This window comes from Polypterus senegalus, chromosome 5 (genome assembly GCF_016835505.1).
Source record: "Polypterus senegalus isolate Bchr_013 chromosome 5, ASM1683550v1, whole genome shotgun sequence".
In the NCBI taxonomy this organism is placed as follows: Eukaryota; Metazoa; Chordata; class Cladistia; order Polypteriformes; family Polypteridae; genus Polypterus; species Polypterus senegalus.
Genome location: NC_053158.1, coordinates 180,851,279 through 180,858,807, shown reverse-complemented (window position 1 = coordinate 180,858,807; position 7,529 = coordinate 180,851,279).

Sequence of the window (7,529 nt, the reverse complement as noted above, 5' to 3'; positions counted from 1 at the left end):
TAGGTCTTTTTGCATCTTTTCTATCAAAGTTTTTTATTAACCTAGGCAAATAGCTGTATTTGGGATGCTTGTAAAATATCTTTTACTTTTCACTCTCTTTTTAACTGTTTCTTTAAAATTTGTAATTTTATTGTTCAGTTAATTTAATTTAGTAATAAAGGTTTCAAGGAATTCTAATCTGTTGTTCTATCCTTTAATTGAATATGGCTTTTGTTATCCTTGCTTGCATTTTCCTTTTGTACTTGAAATAATAAATTTTCATATATTTTATTTACAGCTTCCTTAATGGCATTCTGCACCTTTGGTAAGTGCATAGTGTTAATCACGCTTGCCAAAGCAATGTCTTCAGGGCTGTACTAAGGTAAGAATCAGGGAAGAAGACAGTGGGATGATGCACTTGTTAACATCATTTCCATCTTTACCCTTAGAACGGAGGAAAAAACACAAGGAGGACATCTGACATCACTTCTTTCGCAGTATCGCAAGTTCTGCATCTTCTATCTCACTAGCTATAAGAGAAAAGGACAGACTACAGCAGAAGCTACAGATGATTAACAAAGCGGTGACTGAAGGAACAGGAGCTCATTCCTCAGAAGTGACTTCCCAAGAATAACTGAGTCTAAAAGAGACCTCAAAGGTCCTCATTTTTCTGACTTTAAAATATTGCAGGCCTCATTAAACTGGAATGCAATTTAGGACCCCCAACCTTTTAAAGCTATCTTTTGTGTACTTACAGTATTAGAGTAACTTTTGTATTCTTTTTTTCATTTTGTTTTTGAATATACAACATATAAATTTGGGACAGTTATTATTTGAACCTTTGATTGTATAGTATTTACAATGAAACATCTGGTATATCCTCACTGGCTAAGGAGACAAATAGGCGGTTATCTTTTTCTTAACTATACTACCTTTTAAAGTATTAAGTCGTTTGAGTGAGAATGTTGGTCTTAGAATAACTGACTTATGTTTGAGAATTCTATATCTATGTTTTTGTTTCTGTATGTGGTTTATCTTAATCTAGAAAGGCAGAAAAAACAATCGAAATACTCACTAAAATTAAACAAAATCACTTTGCTTTTGGGGATTTCAGTTGTTCCATATATCCTCTGATCCATTCTACACTTTAGAGTTCAAATAAGGAACGTAAAACAATTCCCTTAATAGTAGCCATCAGCGCTGAGCGTTCACAGGACTGATTGTCAATGGCTGCCTGCTGTCAGCTTTTGACAGCTCATTTATATTATTTCTGAATGACAAAATTAAAAATATTGAGAACAATTCTTATCCTTACAGATCAATACATGCATAGAAATGTAGAAAAATACTTTATACCTTGCATTGAATGCTGTTCTTGATTAGCATTTTATTATATGCAAATGAAAAGAAAAAAATAATATATGCAACAAACAGAAATCATTTTTATGCCAATTCATTGGAGGTCAGTGTGTGTCAACTGCTGCTTGCAAAATCCTCAGCTTGATCTGGGACTGAGGCGATGATTGACAAAGATGAATTATGCTACCAGAAAAGACTTCTCTCAGAATATACATTTTCTGATTAATATCCCTTGCAATGCATATAAAAACATTAGCAAAGTGTGGACAAAATCAACCCAATAAACAGATTTCAGGTCAATATGCAGAAGTCAATAATTTTAACAAAGTCCGTATCTGTGTCATTAACGATGCATTTGAGACAAAAATTATTACAAGAAAAATACATTCTGCATCACTGGGTTTGTATGAAGGCCAGTCACTGTTAATTTAGAAAAGGCACATTCTATGTTTTTACATATGATTTTTTTTTCTGGGTATAGGAGCTTTTCTTTCAAATGTCTATACGGCTGGTTTTAATGCACTGTGACAGAACTGTGCCTCTCCATGGCTGGTTCATACCTTGTGCTTAACACAGTTAGGAGAGGTTATGGACCACCATGACTGTATGACAGGAAATAGAGAACTGGATAAATAACATGAGATTTTGTATATTTAAGGTTTTAATTAGGTTAAATTCATAGAAAGTATTTTCATATTAAATTTAATTGACTAAAGCTCCTCACCCCATTCAGTTTAAAAAAAAAAACGTTTTGCAAACACGGGCCATGTGTCCAGTTTTAGCTCATTATTTCCAGCTTGATTATGTACTGCAAATTATTAAAATATATGATTAAATAGTATGATTAAAATATAAAGTTCACTAAAGGAGGACCTTGAACTACATTACTGCTAAAATGGACTGGTGTTCAATGCAGGGCCATTTCCTGAGTTGTAATGTACATACTGTGCTACCAGGGTAGGCACCACCAGATGTCCATCCCATGAAATGAATTTAGCAGGCTTGAGAATATTAGGTCCTGTTATGTACTCTATGCCACTTCAAGCATGTGTCTGTGTGAAGGGATATTTTAAAAAATCTGCACATCTTTTAACAAGTTTTTAACCACTTTAGTTATAAATGTATTTTCAAAACCTATACTAGATAGATAGATAGATAGATAGATAGATAGATAGATAGATAGATAGATAGATCTTTAATTGTCCCCAGAGGGAAATTTGTCTTTATTAATATAAATATACGCACTTTGGTCTCAACCCACAATGGAATGACTAGAAAAAGCAAGAAAAATCAAAAGAAAGAAAAATTCTGACTAGGCTGTCATAGTCACAGTCACAGTGTGGTATTATGCACAGGTATTGCTGTTGGTATAAAAGAGCTTCAAAGGTGTTTCTTGACCCACTTCTGCTGAATAATTTGTTGACTGAAAGTCCTCAGTTTCAGTTTGTCAGATCGAGGATGTGTAGCATTGTTCATAATGACACTCAGTTTTGTTTTAATTCTCTTCTTCTCTATGATCTCCAAGGGACCCAGAGTGCATAACTAAAATTAAACACACATTGCTCTTGGGGATTCCAGTTGTTCAGTGTGTCCTCTGAACCAACCTACTAACTTTTTAATTAGCATGTTCATTTGGAGGGCCTCTCTTGTTACCAGCCCAGCACACCACAGTGTAGAAAATCGCACTGGCCATCACAGAGTTGATCTCAATGAGAAGGATATCACTTACCCCATTAAAGGAACGCAGTCTCCAAGAAAAAAGAGCCTGCTCTGCCCTTTACTACATAGTTCATCTGTGCTTCGAGACCAGTCCAGCCTGTCATTAATATGTACTTGTAGAACAAGCTACTGTAGCAACATAACAACAAAAATGAAGTATGCATCCAATATAACTCTGAAGAGTACATTGTGTAAATTAGGGCCAGTTTGGCACAGTAAAAAGAGATGTGTGATAGAACTTAAGTGAAGTCAAAGCCAAAATATGGCTAAGGAACATTAGAGTGTGGTTGCATCTTTCACATTTCATACTGTCATATATGTGTGTCTGTGGATCACCCTTATGGCTCCTCTAAGTTATGTGATACCAACCCAGGTCAAGAGAGGGGTGCTGTTGCTAATCATTTTGTCTCTATTCCTTCCTGTGGTAGAAATTAATTTGGAAATATATTAAAGAACAAAGTCTTGTCCTCAAGTAGGAGTCAGAAACCACACAGGAGGAAGCTTGCCCATTGCATCTTTAATTTCACTTTATGAAGAGGGGTACGCAGCCTTTGATGGACTGTTTAATAAGCAAAGTTACAGACTCATATTTATAGACAACTGAATTTATGTAACAGTGCTGAAATAATCCTGACATTTACTCTGATTAGTTAAAAGACATGAGATGTTTCATCAGAGTGCATAAGCAACTTACATACCCCAAAATAAAAGTCTCATTTTACTATATTCTTGGTCCTTACAGTATGTACTAATAATACTCTTGTGTATGTGACATCAATCAAGTCTTACTGGGTACATGCATGATAGTCAGCCAACTTCTTGAACCATCACCCAGAACCTTCTTGTCCTTTGTAGTTCACTTGAACTTTATCTGGTTTCCTGATATGCTTGAAGAACTTTCTGACATTTATTAACCCTTCCATACTACTTCTAAGATAGATGCTATATTTTAGTGTGGAAAGCATGCTAAAACATTTTAGGCGCAATAACTATATTAATCCTAAATAGCTATGTGACCCCGAAGTCTCATTTTTCTTTCCACATTCCACAGCACCGAGAAAATGTCCAGTAAGGACACCTGACTCTGCCCCTTCCGATCTCCTGCTTATAAGTCACTGGATCAACGGAAGTGTTAGTAAGTATGTCTTCACACAAACCACCATAGACACATGGAATAAATGAACATGTAGTGTGATGTTACTTGACTTGATGCTACTTTGGACAATCTAGGTGAATCGGATGGATGAGCTTGTTGGGCTGAATGACCTGCTCTTGTCATAATCGTTCTAATGCTCGCCTCACACTTCTCAACAATGTGCATATTAAGTTCACTGACTCAAAATTGACTTGGTGCTAGTCAGTGAAAATGGGCAAGTGAATATTCTCTGCAATGGGTGCTACTGCCTTGTTCTCAGTGCTGTCAGGATGGACTGTGGATCTCTCCAACAATGGAAGAGGCAAGTTATTATATTTTATAAATGTTAGCTGAGAGAAACAAACAGACATTATAAAGCAGGACTGGATTTCATTAAAAAAAGACTTAAATTGTAATATTCAAATCAGATATTTTGATTAGCAAAAATAAATTGCTGTTGAGTAAGTTTTACTGGTGCAAGCAAGAATGGCATTTGGGGGTGACAAGTGGGGCAACCGCCCCAGGCCCAACGCCTAAGGGGCCCCGCTTTTGAGGTTTGCATGTCCTGTTCGAGCGAATTTGTTAAGTATATATTTGAGATGCTTCCAAAAGGAACCCTTTTAAAATCCCTCTTCAAGGTCAAATTCCGTACATGTACGTCTTTGAAAACATTCCATAGTCCACCTTCATCGCCCGAAAAGGGTCGCCAGCATAATCCCTTCCTAAAATAGGAGGAGCCCATTAGTCGAAGGGTTGGTTTCTCCTATCTAAAGAAAAAGACATTGCATCCAGATTACACTACAAAGATGTCATCAATGACTTTTCCAGTCGGAAAGCAAGAAAACTTGATTTTCGACTCTGAACATGGAAACCGGTAAGAGATTTCATGATGATACCTCTACGTTAATTTCACACTTTCTCTCGAAACACTGAAACTCACATTTTATTTGTAGTTCATAAACATGTTCCGAATATTACTGCACAAAAACATGTATCGCTAATGATAACCAGCTGACATAACATCAACGTGAGTTATGACTATGACATCCTGCATATCAATATACTTGCAATTTGGGTACTTTTCCAGAAGAGGCCCTGCTAATTTCCGCATGACACTGCATCACATTTTGCACTGTCATGGTATTGTAATGAATTACGAATTGCACTTTTTTAACAGATTATATCGTTATACTGTATATATTTTTGAAGTCAGCATGTTATCTTTCAAAAATTTAGCTGAATACCGTAATGAGAAAATTCAGTGTATGTTAACATTACTTTAATTAAATTTGTGTGCAAGTTTATACAGTCCACACATACCGGTAACAGCGTTTGACGAAACTGGCCCGGCGTGGGGTTAGTCAGCCCTAGGCTTGCACACCCCTAAGGCCACCTCTGGGTGCAAGTGATAAATGTACACAATGTTTACAACTTACACAGTGCTAATTATTTTAATAAAATTGCTAATAATATTTTGTTTTCTTTTGGCATTAAACGTACAAATGTTAAAATGTTACTAACAAGAAATTTAAATCAACAATGTTTTGAGTTACTTTTCTCTTTTTAGATAGATAGATACTTTATTAATCCATCCATCCATCCATTTTCTAACCCGCTGAATCCGAATACAGGGTCACGGGGGTCTGCTGGAGCCAATCCCAGCCAGCACAGGGCACAAGGCAGGAACCAATCCTGGGCAGGGTGCCAACCCACCGCAGGACACACACAAACACACCAAGCACACACTAGGGCCAATTTAGAATCACCAATCCACCTAACCTGCATGTCTTTGGATTGTGGGAGGAAACCCACGCAGACACGGGGAGAACATGCAAACTCCACGCAGGGAGGACCCGGGAAGCGAACCCAGGTCTCCTAACTGCGAGGCAGCAGTGCTACCACTGCGCCACCGTGCCGCCCTTACTTTATTAATCCCAAGGGGAAATTCACAATTAATTCACATTAATTCTAATGGTTTACATACAGAATTTTGGCTCCTTTGTCAGTTTTTGACCTTCCTTGTTTTTCATAAACCATCAGCATTCCTATAAAGAATGAATTATTTCACTTTTCAGACACAATTAACACCATATTATCTCCTCACCCTAGTTCTTATGACTGTACAAGCGTTGTCTAATTTTGTATTTCTTTCAGACTATATTCATTCAAAGACTCGGTATTTGTTCACATATGCAGCTGTCCATTTATATACATGTTCATTTGCATGTGTTGTACAGAATCTTTTAAGCAATACTGAAAAATTAAAATTTATGTTATTTTCCTGTGACACAGGAATAATTTAATTCCTTCATAACTTTCAATTTAGGCATGATGTTTTGGAAATACAACACAATAAAGGAATGATAAAATAAATCAAGTTATTGATAGGATTTAGAAATATGTTGTCAAATGTCATTTTTTAATTACTTATTATTTGAAATTAAAATTGTATTGCAATGCTGTACAAAATTAACTGAGAACACTGAGGAAACCGATAGAAAGGGGACTAAGGATCCTAGATGCCTCAAAACTTGCTCGGCTTTCCTTTCAGGAGGGGACTGTGTGTGTCAGACAGAACACGTCCTGTAATGTCCACAAGAAATTTCAGAGAGTAAGCTCAGTCCAGAGTGCTCATATTGAAACAGAAAACGGAGCCCCTTCCACTCACATGGGCCCAACAAAGTATACTTGTGAAATGGGATAGGAAAGGAATAATCTGTGATTGTCATAAATAGAGAATTCTGCTGGACCAGATATAAAAGAGAACCCTACTGAGCTAACTGGGGGATGTACACTTCACATTTTTTTTTGCCTGCTAGATATTAATATGTGATTTGCTTCACTATGTTAATTGGGAAATTGACCTTGATAATCAAAGTAACCAGCATGTGTGGACTTAAAAAATAGTGAATTGTCTTATGTCTTGGTATGACAAGGACCTGCTGGCTCCTGATTACTGTTCAAAGTTAATCTACATTTCAATGTCCTGCCACAAACAGAAAAAAATGGTATGCTGACTGGTAACTGATCTTGCCTCCTATATGTGAATATGGATTTTGAGTGATTGGTGAATCATGCAAGAATGTTTTTTCGCACAATTCTAAAGGAGTAAGGCTTTGCTAAGAATGCCTCGCATTGCCACCCCTTAGTCTATTGTGAAGGGCCATCAGTTTGGCAATGGCATGTCACAGAGGAAAGTGGCAATAAACTGAGAAACATGCCAATGAGAGAGAGAAAAGTATGTTGTAAAGGTGTTCATTACTTAAGATGATCAAATAATGAGACACAGTGGCACCGTGTATAAACTTTACTGCCTGGCTATGGCTTTCATGGTAAA